Source organism: Fundulus heteroclitus, chromosome 18 (assembly GCF_011125445.2).
Source record: "Fundulus heteroclitus isolate FHET01 chromosome 18, MU-UCD_Fhet_4.1, whole genome shotgun sequence".
NCBI classification, from domain to species: Eukaryota; Metazoa; Chordata; class Actinopteri; order Cyprinodontiformes; family Fundulidae; genus Fundulus; species Fundulus heteroclitus.
In genome coordinates, this window is record NC_046378.1 from 20,210,974 (window position 1) to 20,227,709 (window position 16,736).

The window sequence follows — 16,736 nt, forward strand, 5'->3', positions numbered from 1 at the left end:
TTTGTGTTACTGTTAAATTAGGCATAATTTTCACATCACAGCTGCAATGAGCTGACAGAGAACCTCTATTGATAGGTAGGGCTGGGTGGGAGGTGTTGCTGAAAGGTATGCAAAGTAATGCAAATTAACATCTTTTGTTAACACCCCCTGGCTTGGGTTGATTCCAAAGAAACTTTGAAACCTTTTTTTTTCTGCCTCATCTTCTCAGCTGAGTGCCAACATTCAAAAGGTTGTATCTTTTTAAAATTTAAATTGATTTCCACAAGTTTGACCTTGTTGGGAAGCTTAGATTCCACTCTTTCAGAATCTGTAAATAACCCAAAACTGCCCCTGGGAGACTTGTTCATGGTTTTACTGTGGCCAGCCATATATACTAACCTTTAAAATTATTTATGTTGTACACATTGTTTATTCTAAATATAATGTGTGTACACCATTTTCTGTTAAGAAACAAAACCTATTCATAAAATAAAACGTTAACTAAATAAAACAAAATCATCACCAGTAAGACAATAACAAGTGATTGGACCGGTTACTGTTTGTCATGTTTTTTATGGCTTTCGCCCACAAACAAACAGGAGATAAGGAGCAGATTTCACATGGTTTATTTAAAGGGCGAGGGAAAGGGATGACAAAGACCGAGGTTTGAGCCGGTCGGGCCTCTTCGCAGGACTCGGAACGCAGAGAGCTGCACACAGATAGGGGAGAAGTCAGAAGCCAGCGATGGTAATAGATCCTAAGTATGCGGCAAAGCATACCACTCAAGGAGAGAGAACCGTCAGGGAGGTGGCAGAGAGTGGTGCAGGGAGGGTGAGTGGCTGGTGGCGATGCCATGACAGGCCGGCAGAGCAAGCAGCTGAGTGACAGGAGGACGGGCCAAGCGGATGGTGGAAGTCACACGGAGCTGCTTGGAGGCGGAGCAGCCTGGCTGCCAGCTGACAGGCTGGAGGGGTTCTTGGTGAAACTTGGAGCTGAGCTCAGAGGACGAAGGAAGCAGCGAAGTGGGATTTGCAACACGAGGCAACCTGAGGCACAGGGAACAAGATGTTAGAACAAGGATCAAGATTAGATCTGTCGAGAGACAGTGGCGAATATGGTGTACCACACAAGGTTAACACTCTGGCTTCGATCAGCTGGCCACCTTCCGCTTAAAAGCTCCACCACCGCCCCGTGGAATGAGAAACAGCTAAGCACCACGCCCCCCCCCCCACCCGTCAACTGAAGCCACCTGCAGGAGAAGGGAGAGAGAATGGCTGCAGCGGCCTGTCAGGCGCTGCTGGCTGGACCCTGACACCGTTAGAACTAGAAAGTTTCTAAAAGACATGCTGTCATGTGTCTTGGTTTGTGTAATGGAGAGCTTCAGCTGTTCGCTACATTTGTGTAACTTGTGTGTTTTGTAGTTCTTTTTCGGATGGCTGCAGGCCTGGATTTGACTCGCATCATCCATGTGCGTTTCCACTGCATAATGACGCCGGAGTTAAAGGCTGTCCGAAATCGGCACAGCAGTCCAAAGCTCGTTCCCTTCCCATGATACTGCTGACCTCATGAAAGGTCAAAGAACAGGAGCTAGGCGCTATAATTAGAGGTTTTCAGATGCAGCCTCTGTCTATGCTAATCTCTGGACTGAATTTTTACTTTCTGAACCTGGACTCCCCGCCTCTGGATTTTAGCCCCTTTCACATCAGCTCTACTCTACTCTACTCAGCTCAGCTGCGGTCTACTGTACTCTACTTCTGTTGGTTTTCCACAGATTTGGTTTGGCCGGAAGGTGGTGAACACCTCCTGAGGGTGGGCTTAAGCCCCGCCTCCAGCTGGGTGGAGAAAAAGTAGAATAGGAACGTAAATAAATCTTTATAAACAAAGAATTGTATATTGTATATGGAAGAATATCTTAAATAAATAATTGTTAATGATAAAATAATCCACTGGGATAAATATGTGGCTCACAAATAAGCCTGAACAAATAATAAATAAGATCCAGCTTCTCTCTGCTTGCACAGGTAAGGTGATTGTGACAGAAGCGTAGAGGGGAGATGAGACTTCCTTATGTTCTCCTGTAAGTTTTCCTTACAGAGTTCAAATTTAGGACTTTAGGAGGAGGTTTTTGCCTCACCTATGGGAAAAATGACGATAGGAACTTTAAAGGACAAAACCATGGACTTTTGACTGCTGTGAAATTATTTTTATAGGTTGGATATTGGATATTTGTTTGTTTGTAGATGTTCTTTGGGTTATTAGAACCAGAAAGCAGCTACTGCTGCAGTGGCTACAGCCGCAGTGGTCTGCAGCAAAGTGGACAGCTGCTCTCTGCCTTCTCCCGCTTCCCACACACTCAGGGACATTGAACAACTTTTTGAACCAAACTCTCTTTAAAGACAAAATCAGTGAACAGCAGTATGTTCACATAACATTTCAGCCCCACTAGGCTCTGACCGTACCTACTCCTGAGAAGGGGCCCAAAAAAAGATACTGGTACTGAAAAAGTGCTCACAAAGCAAGTGGAGCTGAATGGAGTCCAAATTGAGCCGATGTAAAAGGGGCTTTAGGGTGGGGGAATGATCTGAACCAATTGACGTAACTTTCAGTCTGGACTTCTGAGGGACAAGAAGGAGCTTTTTGGAGTGGAAGAGAGACCAAACATCAAAAAGTGAAGTTGTACTTGGTCTTTTTCATTTTCTGTCACTCTCACTCACTGAGAATAAGAGGTTATTAGTCAGAGTTGGTTGATTGAAGATCTCTATCTCTGATACTGTTGGCATTGATACCACTGCTGTAGGCTAATTTCCTGAAGTAAAATGTATACTCATTGTTTTATTAGGCTAATAAACATTTACCATTTATTAAGCTATTGTGTTCCTTTTTTATGTCAACTTTGTCAAAGATACTAAAAAGTCATGGCTATGCATAGATAGATAGATAGATAGATAGATAGATAGATAGATAGATAGATAGATAGATAGATAGATAGATAGATAGATAGATAGATAGATAGATAGATAGATAGATAGATAGATAGATAGATAGATAGATAGATAGATAGATAGATAGACAGACAAAAACAAAATCTTTAAGAAAGAAATTAATGCCCAAAAACTACGCAAGAAGCAAAGTCCAACAGGTAGGTGGCTTTGGTTAACTTAGGGAACTAAAAAAACATTAGGATAAGGGAAATCAAACAGTTACCTGTGGCAATTAACAGTTGGAGCTGACAAGAAATGAAAGAAAGAGTCATCTGTCCATACATCCACTACTACTATTTAATCTTTAATAGGGTCATGGGTGAGTGCTATCTTAAGCTACTAGAGTCAGGGTATCCAATGGACAGATTACCAATTCATCCGAGGGCATGAAAGAAACAAATCGGTATATAGTATACTGAGATTGAAGACTGGGATTGGTATGTACAAATAAATCTAATCAGTTTATTTATATTGCACCAATTCATAATAGCACATGTGATTTCAAGGTGTTTTACAGAGTCAATTCAGTCAAATTATATAGAAAGATTGATTGTAAGTTTTCTGTCTAAGGGAACTCAACAGATCGCATCAAATCATTGATACCTGCATTGTGTCTTTGTGCCAATCCCTCATACTGAGCTCGCATGTAGCGAAAAACTCCCCTTTAACAGGAAGAAACCTCCAGCAGAACCAGGCTGACTGTGAACAGCCTTTTGTGAAGGCCAACAGAGCAGACATAAAACAGACCACAGCAGTGCTGGGGCAGTTTATTGAAGAAGTACTTCTATGTGATAGAAATGTTAAAGATTGGTTGCAATAGTAGCCCTTGAAGTGACTTTATCCAGGAGAGAGACACAGCCAAGCAGATACACTCTGAGCCAGCATTCAAATCAAATCACCCATAGAAGAACATGGGTTTGCCAGCAGCTGCTGCCCAGCCAACATCCACCTCTAGGATGGCATCTCAGCTAAACAAAACTAAAATAACTGATGAGAAACAGCTGTGAAGGGAGAAGATGAGTCTTATGCCTTAAAGCAGGGCTCATCAACTACATTTGTCCTGGGGCCAGAATTTGTCTCAGCAGACGTTGCGAGGGCCAGATGCTTTCGAAACGTAAAATAAATTAACAAAATATTATTTATATATATATATATACATACACACTATTTCCTCTTCACTATGCTATTGCTGAATTCAGAAATATTCTGGGGACCGGATAGAAAGCTCTGGTGGGCCAGATGTGGCCCGCGGGCTGCCAGTTTACGTTCCCTGCCTTAAAAAAACAAGCTCACACAGGCCATACTGAATGCAACCTGGAGAACTGCAGGCAAAGAGAGAACACTGCTCATGCTTGTATACCGTAATGACACCATGGGGATTTCAGAAAATAAAAAAGTCAACTCAAGAATCCAATAATGAGCCAATATTAAAATATAACCAGCCTAAACTAAGTCTTGTTGGTCATCCATCCATCCATTCAAGTGACCCAGAATGAAATAAAATTAGAAAGTGACTCAATAATAAAAAGCAAAACTGTTCTTTAACTGGAGAGGTTGCCAAATATGATTGACTTGAGAAAATTAACATTATCTACTTCTTTGAATATAGAGTGCAATTTCATTTGATTTTAATGGCAGAGTCAACGCTAACACAATGATACACTGATATCTTAATAATGTTTCTATTGTTTCCTTTCAGAAAAACAAAAAATAAGCGATCGTTAACTGCTCAAAAGAAGAAATCAGGGTTACAATGGGCTAAAGAGTGCCAAGCATAGATTAAGACTGACAAAAGAAAGGAATATTTTGTGATTAATTAATCATACATTAATGCAAAAACATTAGTTTCGTGTACAATATAAAACATTTAACGTTCCAAAAGAAAAAAAAATACAAAGTTAACATGAGGTTAAGATGGTATTCAATGCCACTAGACATCAATCTGTCATTTTTCATTCCATTAATCAAAGCAGGCTTTTTATTAAGGGAGTATTTTTAGGCTGATAATTCAGCTTTATATACAGCACCAAAACTTTCAGTTCAGTGACCAAGAAACCACAGGGATCCCCACCCTGCTGAAAACTGATGGAGAAAATTAAATAATAAAAAAGTCTATGACAAGGCTTCATTCTGAGAAGCTGAAAAATAATTCAAACTGTCAAAAGCCACAGGAGTTGCAAAAAATATTAGAAGTCGTGTTTTATTTTAATATTTCCCGTTTTTGTGTCCATCGAACGTGAAATAGTCTCAGAATAATATGTAATAAAGCTCTTTGCATATATATATATATATATATATATATATATATATATATATATATATATATATATATATATATATGCATATATATATGTATGTGTGTGTGTGTGTGTGTACTGTACCACGTAAAATCAGCTGTGCTTTCTGGTATACAGCATTCCTTTCAAAATGATCTGATTTCTGCTATTGCTGCCACTGTTTCTGATGAGATTCAAACTGAAATTCAAAGTGTCCCTTTTTTGAATGACAGGTGGATGAAACTACAGATTTATTATGCCATTCACAGACATCTGTCATTGTTTGTTATGTGGATAGTGCAGGCAAAATAAGAGAATGTTTCATTGGATTTTTTGATGTGTCAGAAGGACGAGATGCTGAGCGTTTGAAGTTTTAAGCCACACCATGGGGAGCTACAATTTCAGATGAAAACTAGTGGCCCAAACCTATGATGGAGCTGCGGTCATGGCTTCTTCACTCAATGGCCTGCAGGGTGCTAAATGTTTGCCTCAGTCAAGAGTATTTTATGTTGCTCTCACTGGGTTTGGCACTATTTTTCAAAATCTACAAAGAGAATGTAATTTCTTTAGACTGTAGGGTGTTTAAAACTGCCCAAAAAATGCTCCTACTAGATGGAATTTTACATCTTGCATTATGAGCACTGAGGCAAATAAGTATGATACCCTGCTACAGTTTTTTGAAAAGATTGTGCCAAAGGGTACATAATAAAGATGGAGGACTTTGAGTTTGTTTTCCTTTGGTACATATACAACCAAATATTCATTGAAACTGATGTTGTTTTTGACATTGTCATGCAGAGGGCTATGGATGTGGGGGTTTGCAAAACTAAAATTGAAGCTCTCTTGGATTTGGACTCAAGGAGAAAAGGTCAGAAGAGGCTTTTCAAGTTGTTTATTCAAAAGCAGCAAATCCCACAACAGACCCTCGTGATGAGCCGATGAGAAGAAGCGCAGCCAGTCACAAATGCATGACACTCAGGATCACTACTGAAAGCTGTACATGGCTATCACTGACAATCTGACAGAACAGATTTCAAGCCATTTTTCAAACTTATAAAGTCTGCAGTTTCTGGAACTGGTCAATCCAGAGAAGTTTGAAGAAATTAAACAAGTGTTTCCAGAGCAGGCATTGCAAAGCGTCCTGAAACTATATGGTCATTTATTTGATTCAGGGAGACTAAAATCGGAACTTCATGTTCTATATTCAAATTGTGACTTGCAAGGGAAGAGGAGAGAACTCTGTGACTTTTTGGTATTTTTTTAAATACATGGAATTAGATGGTGCAATGTCACAGCTGTACAAGCTGTTTTGTTTGGTTGCCACAATAGGAGCTACATCAGCTGGTGTAGAACAACAGCTTCTCTTGCTTAAAAATAGTCAAGTCATACACACACAACAAAATGGGCCAAGAGCGTTAAAGAAAATATGCTGTACAGGCAATTGAGGGGAAACTGGTCTAATCAATAGAGAAGTTGGTAAGACAGGGTCATAGACTATTTCTTGGAAAAAGAGAGAAGGGCTGATTTTGTTTATAAGTATTGTGTTTTATGTTTCAACAATTGTTAATGCAATACCTTTCGTTTGGATTTAATTAACAGCATTTAGCCTCCTCTGTTTCAGAGACCAGCAGCCGGCAATGGAATGTGCCTAGGAGGATTGGCTTCCATGTCCTTTAAAAACAGCAGTGCACCAAGTGCAGGTTGCTCAAGTGCGAGCCACGAGAATTGACAAAGACGCCTCGATAGGTGTCAAAAAATGTTCAGAAAGAACTGAGCGAAAGTCCAGTTGCCTCCGATTTATGCCTTTTTGCTGTTGCGATGACCCAGATAACGGAAAATTTGCACAGGCATGTTTCACAATGAAAAGTTTAGTAGCTCTTAATGGCCATAGGGAATATCACACTTATATATACAAAATAATACAATAGACAATTACATAAAACAAAGGTTAGCAGGGACCAAGATATTTACAACCTTCTCTACAAAAGGTGTCATCAAGTGATAAGGGGTGATTGGAGCTCTCGGGGATCAAAACTAAATTTGTTGAATTTAGTTTTTAACCCCGCCCATACAGGTATGGGCCTTTGGGGGCGGAGCTACGCCCTTTTTTTGTCCAGCTTTAAAGTCAGGTAAAAAAAAAATATTTTCTAAATCCTTCTAAAAAAAAGAGGTTTCTACAACAGGGTCACTATTTTATACATACGTTTCGGTTTTACGGCAAAAATGACTGACTCTCTTAGAAAAAATGCTTCACTACGTGAACATCCTCCACCCCATCGTCCCATGGCTTGTATCGTTGCAAACTAGAGACTCTGGCCTTTCCAATAAGGTATAGAACATATTTGTCCGATGTATCTTGGTGACGTAATTGCCGTGCGTACCAGAGACTGTACAACTCACAGCCACAGCTGCTTTTCTCATGCAGCAGATGCAGCTGGCTTGTTGTTTTTGCTTATCTATTCAGTGGGGTGAATTTTTCAGAGAACGTCTGCAGTCGTGATGGCACAAAAGAGGAAACGTACCATTCAGGAGGCTTTGGAAGAAATTATGAGTGAGAATGATGCTGAGATAGAGGAATCTTCTGACTCTTGCACGGATTTTGAAGAGGACGAAGACTAGCAGCAGCTGATTCTGGACCTGGTTCATGAGTAAGTCATATGGTTACATTTTATTTCCAGCATCTTTACCTTACATGTCGACTGCAATAAGTTACAGTCATGAATAACACGGCTATTTTATGTTATGTTGCTATTTTTGGGGAGCTGCAGGTAATAATATAGCGTCCTGTGATCATAGAGAATAGCTTCTCCCCTGCTCCTGCAGTACAAAGCTAGCCTTAGTTTTATTGTTGGCTGGATGATATAGAAAGCGTTTTATGAAGTGGTAGTATCATCTATACATTTGCAATACACCTAACGTTTTACAATGGTTTTGTTTTATGGTATTTTGCTATTTTTGGACAGCTGTAGGTAACAATTTATCATGTTGTGATCATAAAGTTTTGCTTCCCCCATCCTCCCCCTGCTTTTGCAGACCAATAGAAGCGTCACTTTACTGTCGGCTGGATGATCTAAAAAGCATTTTATAAAGTGGTAGTATCATTTATACTTTTCCAATACAACTAATGTTTTACAACAGAGGTTTTTCAGATATTTTTCTATTTTTGGAGAGCTGTAGGTAACAATGTATTGTTTTGTGACTAGCTTCACCTCTCCTCCATCCTCCCACTCCAGCAGCACAATTCCATTTACTGTAAGTTGGAGGGTCTAAAAAGCCTTATATAAAGTGTTTACATCACTTACACTTTCCCAATACAACTGCTGTTTTATACCGGTGTTGCTCTGTGTTATTTTTGCTATTTTTGGAGTAGTAAGAAATAAATTGTCTTTTAATCATAAAGATTAGTTACTACCCTTTTCCCTCTGCTTCTGCAGTCTAAACGAAATTTTACCTCTACTGTATGTTGGATGATCTAAAAGTGCTTTATGAAGCTGTTATATTATTCACACATTTCCAATACACTAGTTTTACACTTATTTTGTTGTTCTGCTGTTTTTTGGAGAACAGTAGGAAATAATGTATCATCTCAATATCTGAAGAGTTGGCAGTGAACTAACCTATCTCTATGTTATTACAACAAGGAGGAAGCAGGACCATCTTGTACAGAAAGGACTGTGCATCCAACCATTGCTGTTGATGCCTCCTATTCAAGGGGGGAAAGTCTATTCTGCATACAGTTCATTTTTCAATTCAATTCAATTCAAAACTACTTTATTTATCCCAAATGGAAATTAAATGTTGATGTAATTCATTTTGTCGAGGAGTCATTATAGATGATGATGGTTGTGGGCAGGAAAGATCTCCTGAAGCAATCCGTTTTACAACCAATCTGGAGAAGCCTTTGACTGAAGAGACTCTGTTTTCCAATGACAGTGTCATGAAGACGATGTTTAGGATTGTCCATCATTTTCTTGATTTTATGCAAACTCATTCTTTGCATCATCGTCTCCAGATGTCCACATTCATCCCCAGAACAGAACTAGCCTTCTTTATCAGGTTGTTGAGCCTTTTTAGGTCCCTGGCTCTGATGCTGCTGTCCCAACAGATGATGGCAGAGGAGATGAAGCTCTCAACAACAGAGTTATAGAAGACATGCAACATCTTGCTTGAAACTTTGAAGGACCTAATCTTCCTCAAAAATGCCCTGCTCTTTCTTGTAGATGGCTTCACTGTTGCATCTCCATTCCAGTCTGTTGTTCAGATGAGCACCGAGGTAATTATATTCCTCAACCACCTCCTGTAATATTCTGAGTTCTGTTATGGTTTGTTAGTTTTAGTTTTCCTTCTCTTTCCTGTCTTTTATTATCTAGCTGTTTTGAGTTCTGTCTAGTCTGGATTCTTGTTTAGGTTCATGCTTACTGTTTTAGTTATGTCTTCAGATGCTTCTTAGTTTAGGTTTTGAATTTGTGATCTGTTCCTGTTTTGAGCCTCAGCACTGATGTGTGGTCTAATTACTTACTCTGCACACCTGCCTAACTCCACCCCTGCTGCAATCACCTCTCACCGGTTTCACCTGATTCCACCTCCATATAAACTGCTGAGACCAGACATCAGTGCCAGGTTGTCTTGTTGAGTTATGGGTGAGTCTCCTTCTGCAAGATTCTGTTTTTGATTTGCTTTTGGATTTTTGACCCCCTTTGTCTCCAGTTACCTGAGCCATCCTGTTCTGTCTGTTCCTGCCCTGCCTGCACAACTGGACTGTTTGTTTTTCTGCCATTTTTGTTACAACAGGTTTTTTTGCATTTTGTCTCTGTTTTTGATTTCTGTTATTAAAATCCTTTGTTTTAAAGAAACCTCTGCTGGTCTGGCTGAATTCTGGGTCCCCTGCCTCTGATCATTACACCTCCACTTGTCCCATGATGGAAATCAGGTTTGATCTAATCCTGTTTTTCCTGAAATCTACAATCATCACCTTTGTTTTGTTCACATTCTGTCGGGGTCTGGGAGGCATTGTCTCCTCTAGGTGGTGCTGTGTAATATTCCTCCACTAAATGGTGTCAGCGAGCGTGGTGGCCGGGTGAAGTGGCAGGTGTTACCCATGTAGCCTCAATAGGAGAGGAGTATTTTAGGAGCCTTCAGTCAGCACTTCTTCGCCTGAGTGTTATCCACTGTGATTACTCTGAGTACTGGATTCTGCTCCAGGTTGGTTACCGGTTCCAAAGTTATTGCACACCTATTCAAGTTGTTTCCTTGGCCTGAAGTTTCTGGCTGGCAGCGTGTGGCCTCCTGTTTCCTTGGACTCACCTGTGATCGAACCTTGCTCACCCTCCAAAGTGCTCACCCTTCATTGTGTTCATCATACAAGCCTCACTCGGATCGGTTTCACCTCTCTCTGGCTGAACCAGACTCACAGGCCCCACTCATTCCTCCCTAGTGGTTACCAATTATCTCTCAAGTAAGCTAACCTCCAAACAATATTCGACGACTCAACAACACATTCATTAACCCCACCTGTCCTCTCCTGTGTGCAGTTGAAGACCCATTCTGTGTTCCCCATTCCAGATTCCAGATTAATTACTCAACCAATCAAATAAACTTTTCCCTGTCTCCTGAGTGTGTTCTGCATGTGGGTCAAATCACTGAAAATCATGACACATTCAAGATGAGCCGATTGCTTCCGCACCATGCCACAAAGCGGTCCACCAGCTCTCTCTACTCAGCTTCTTGTCCATCTCAATGACAGAAGTCGGACTTGTGCTGGAAGTCTGAACTGTACAGAGTGAAAAGAAACAGTGAGAGTACAGTCCCCTTTGGTGCTCCTGTGTTGCTGACCACCTGGTTGGACATGCAATCCTTCAATCTCTCAAACTGTGGTCTATTTGTCAGGTAGCGATTGATCCAGGTGATTGTTTAGGCCTCCACCGAGTCTTCTGGAGACTTATGACAAAGCAAATCAGGCTGAACTGTGTTAAATGCACTGGAGAAATCAAAGAATATGATCCTCACATTGCTGCCTGCTTTGTCTAGATGACAAAGCTTTGTTTGAAGCAGGCATCTTCAACTCCAATTCCACGGTGATAAGCACACTGCAGGGGGTCCTGTTATGTGCTGGTTTGATTACACAAGTGGCCCAACAGGAGTCTCTCCAGGACCTTCATGATGTGGGATGTCAGAGCATCTGGTCTGTAGTTCTTCGGTACTGGAACCAGACAGGATGTCTTCCACAACAGTGGTACCTTCTCTTGGGTCAAGCTTAGATTGAAGAGGTGCTGCAGAATCCCACAGAGCTCCTCTGCACAGACCTTCAGGACTCTGGTGCTGACACCATCTGTACCTGCAGCCTTGTTCTGGTTCAGTCTCTCCAGCTGCCTGTTCACCTGACTTCTAGAAACAAAAAGGTGGGAGGGGCTTACAGTCCATGCGAGCCGCTTAATGAAACACGTTCTGTCAGAACATCCACACGTCAGAAAATAAACTTTGGAATTCCAGCATTGTTTTCTAAATGAGTTGCTAAATGCCTAAAATCACTGATAACCTGGCTAGCCAATGTGACAGCGGCCAGTAATTACAGCCACAAAGGCAGCAGGATGTAGATTCTAGCAATGAAAGTCTGATGCTAACCAACCAATAGCGAGCACTCCCCTTAAGATTTGCCCCCTCATAATTTGCAAAATGAGACTCAAATGCATACAGGAATGGGAAAAGGACAGGGATAAATAACTAGAGTGGAATAAATAAATGGGGTAAACATATAGAAGAAGAGTAAAACAGACAAAAATATTAAAACAGACAGAAATAAATACATTTAAAAACTAATTAATGAACAAAGTTGACAATTATAATAAAAAATAAATAAATTAGGTGATTATTAAAAAGATGATTAGATAAATAAGCTAATTAAAAGAGCTATTTACATTTATGTCTTATCGTATAACGTAAGCACTGCTTACATTTATTTATTTGCATTTAGTTTATGTTTATTCATTTATTAAGCATGTGTTTATTTCTGTATATATTTCTAGATTTATTATTAGTACGTCAGAGTCGGTCCTCCATAATGGCAGTGTAGCATTAAGAATCGCTGTCTTAATGCCAAAGAGAACTCAACAGACTCACTTTCACAAGTGCAGCATTAATGCTTTCGCTATAGTGCTCGGCTATATATATATATATATATATATATATATATATATATATATATATATATATACATATATATATACATATATGTATGTATGTATGCAAAGAGCTTTATTACATAATATTCTGAGACTATTTCACGTTCGATGGACACAAAAATGGGAATGTAGAAGAGAAGGAAAGGAAGAGAAAAAGACGGGACAGAATGCTGAAAATTAACAAAATGTGACAATAATGGAATAGAGGAAAAACAGAGAACAAGATAACATCCTTGGAGTCTGCTTCTACACCTGCAGATATATATATATAAACCAACAAAACCAACCAAAAATAGTTCCATAGGTACAAACAACCATATCATAACTGAAAAAATACATAGTATTATTTAATATAAGATGTATAAAGTGACAACTAAAGCTAATGATAAGTTTTTGTCTGTATAGAAGTGAATCTGTAAGCATCTGGATCCAAGCACATGTAGGTGTTTGCGAGAGTGCACTTGTGTATGTAAGGTTTATCTGTAAGAAAGATGCTCAATAGTGGTTGTGCCAAAGTCCTGCCCCCCAGAGTGCCGAGGCACACACCGAGGAAACCAGAACCCCAGATGCCTGAAGGACTGACACAGGGATGGCTGTCTCCTCCATCCCAGGGAAGAGAAAAGGAGAGCCCCAGGAAATCCCCCAACACCCACAGTGCCAACGCCCCCGGGAGCGCCGAGCCCACGGGCTCCTCTGTCAGCCATGGTCCCCGAGACCCAAGGCCCAGGGGAACCCCTCTGCCCAGCGCGGACCCGATAGAGCAATAGGGCCCAGGCCAGCAGCCGCTAGGAGTGAGTGAGCACACACCTGAGCACCCAGCCCCGAACACCAAGGACCACCAATGCACCAGCAGGTCAGATTTCTCTCAGCCCTAACACATTCTGTTCTCTCCAGTTCTATCTGGAAAAAGGTTCAAGAAGAAAAATTATAAAGTTTAAAGAAAAATAACACTAAGAAATGGCTGGAGGCTCTTCTACACTGAACAACCTTTTCACTGGTGGCAACCCAATCTCTTTATTTAAATGTCTCTAAACACCACTTGCTGAAGCTTTTAACACCATACTTTCAACTCTTATTAAAGCTCCTGATGATTTGATAAATGACTCGTTTTGGTGCAATCTCATTACGTGTCTGTGAAATTATTTTGAAATAATAATGACAGTGGCAGCATTTGTTTCACTAGAACCATAATCGACAAAAGAGAAAAGATTCCAAGCTACAATCCTTTTAAAAGCAACAATTTTGCTCTTCTAATTCAGACAGAATGACAGAGTGTGATTAGCTGCCCTGTCCCCATTAACACTTTACCCTGATGATGCTAGCAGAATATTTCTTGGCAGGGCTACAGCATGGTGCAAGCGAGGTTCATTAATTGATCACATTTTCATTAACTTTAAATCATTTGACAATAATTTGCATTTTATTTTATCACCCTTCACAGCATCCTAAAATACAATGCAAATTGCTAATACAGAAACTAAAACGGTAGTTTGTTCAAGCAAGGTTTCTTCTTGTTTCTGCAAGGTGTTTGTAATATTTCCCGCTCACATTTAATTCTTAACAGCTTGTACACCGAGATGTATTTCTGCAAATGCACTGTTTATGTTCACAGAACATCACCTATTAAGTGGTCACTGTTTCTAGTGCACATATTTTCACATGAGTAATTTGAAATTAATTTACAAATGAATGTCCTAATCTTCCTGCACTCTCTGTGTGCTACAACTGAGGGGAAACAGCTATTGTGACTTTGAAGCATTTAAAGTAACATGTATCCATGTCTAACACAGACTCAAACTAGAGTTCGTTAGGAGTTATGAAAGCCACCAGAGGAATAAGTGCTCCAGTTTGCAGCCCAATATAGCAAATATCTAGTGAGTCACATGCCATACATAGCATTGCTGCCATTAGTGTTGGTATTGCAGATGGAATTGAGCTTTTTCTTTTTTGCCTTTGCAGCCATTTTAGATATGTTTGTAATATCTGCTGTGCATTTTCAATCTGGACCCTGGATGTTACAAAGTGTCCAAATTAGTGAGATCCGTGGATGTTTTACCTGACTGCCATTTTAAAGAGCCCTCCGACTGTAGGAACTTCAAGCAGGCAAGGGCTGCAATGAAGGTAAAAGCAGGCATTACATTCAATCCTACTGCAATCTGCTACTTTTCCACTCATTCCCTGGTTTGTGCATAATCACTCCAAACTTATCAAGGGAGAAGGCTTTTCAATTTTGGATCCAACTACAATCGGCTGCAAGCAGATGGAAAAGGGATACATGAAAGCATGTCAGTGAGACAGTCACGTTTCTGCTCTCAGTCATGGATGGCCGGAGGGCTAACAAGCATGTATTTGAATGCAAAGAGAAATCCTGTTTGCTCTGTCATACTGTCCACATGTGCCGTTTAGCTTGGCAGATCCAGAAGCCTGTGTGACCTTGAGCTCAAATTATAAGGCAGCTTTTGTTTCTCTCTGTGTTCTAACTTACATTTGACAGCTTGTTCTCCCCACACTGCACAATTCACATTCTTCTCTTTGTGAACAGAGATGCTATGCACGGACATCTCAAAGAAACAAAACCAGGCTTGATCACATTTTAAAATTTCTGTCATAAATTGTTTGCCACGCAGCTTTTTCTCCATCTCTTTGTCTTCGCTCTGTAATTCCCACACCTGCTGTGCAGTGGCATTTGAAAAAGAAATAGCAGAGAAACAAGACAGGCAGTTGGGACAATTGCTGCACTCAGATTTAATGAGCAACGTACAATTACATGTCGCACATAAAACAGCGTAATGAAACAAACACAATTTCTGCCTGTGTTTTACTCAGTGATACTGTCCAAATAGGGAACATCTTAATACATTACGGTCTCCTGCATATTTTGGAATACATTAGTTAAATCAGTAAAAATCTTAAATTGTAAGTCAGCTCTGCAGCCCAAATGTAGCATCCTAATCACCAAAGTTGAACAAATCTGTCTTATTTTCCTTTCTTTTCTGTAACCATTGTATTTTTTGTCCTCCATAGAGGACATGCTGTATATCGAGTAATATGAGTGCTATGCTTTGCATTCTAATTTTCCATAAAATACAACAGACACAGTTTGTCTTCAAGGTTTTTCTCTGTTCTTCTTTCTCTTCTTCTGTTACAGCCACTCACACTGTGATTGTTACATAAGTTCATCTGTTTTGTTGTTGTAATTCCATGCTGCGAAACTTCTTTGACTGAAATAGGTTGCTGTGAGGTAATGCCGTTTGTGTCAAAGAATTAATGCGACATAGAATAAGAAAGCAAAACAAAGCAATCTTTTTGAGCGGCTCACTTGCCCTTTGACTAAGAACACGCCTTGTTGTAGGCATCACTTTGTTAAACTCTTGATAGCCCCTAAACCGTTTTCACATTTTTGCTGTTAAAAACCACAAACATTTGTTTATTTTAGAGGGAAACTAAGTGGTAGACCTACACTAAGCAATTTACCGAGGGTACTATGAAGGATCATTTGTTCCTACATATCTCAACGCACACAGACTCAAGCACAAGTGCAGTCAGAACTCTGACATCAACAATTAAGTGGATAATGAATATGTGGTATTCTGCTATTCAATTAAGGTATATACAAACATGACATGTGACTGAATGGTGTAGTGTGTAAAATGTTACTGTAGTCAGTCTTTGTTCAAACTTTGCTGTTGCACTCCAAACCGAGCCGGATATTTTTGCAGAAGTAGTTGTCTTGGTCCATTTTGACTTCTGCTAAAATCCTCTTGCCATCCACTGCTAATACAGTTAGCATTCTCAGCAGCGAAAGGATACCTGCACGGTTAATCCTGTTAATCCAGAATAATGTCTTTGTTGGTCGGGGTCTGCTTCCAAAATATCATGCTTCTCTGATCCCATCCATGAAAATTTGGGCAGTAAAAAATGATACATTTTTGTATTACACATTCCTTAAAATCTGCTTTAAATTGTATAACTCCCCTTAATGTTATACAAATACGGAACAGAAACATGAGTCAGTTTTATATTGATCTATCAATAAATCTATAGATAAATAGTTTCACTGCCCAATGCTTTCCATTTAAAACCCAGATCATCAGGTGCTTTGAACAACAATTTTAGCTATCTCCGAACTTAACCTTTACATTAAAGCTAGAGTTGACAATTTTCCGGAAGTTTCCCCAAGTCCCTTTTGAATAACTGTGCATGCGCAAAACCGTTTTACCTTGCTCATCTGCTCTTCAGGTGGATCGCATGAAAAAAATCTCCCAAAATCCACTCTGGTCTTATTTCTTTCTACTGAGGCCTTCCTCCTTTTCTCATAAATA

At 39.9% G+C, this 16,736-nt stretch overlaps 1 long non-coding RNA gene across 1 annotated transcript; it reads right to left on the reverse strand.

Moving 5' to 3' along the window:
• Positions 1-590: 590 nt before the first annotated feature.
• LOC118566657 lies at positions 591-1,176 on the reverse strand. Its single transcript, XR_004933188.1, has 3 exons — positions 1,142-1,176; positions 759-1,025; positions 591-688 (listed from the first exon to the last, which is right to left on the reverse strand). It is a non-coding gene; the product is annotated as an uncharacterized LOC118566657 (long non-coding RNA).
• Between the last annotated feature and the right edge of the window lie 15,560 nt (positions 1,177-16,736).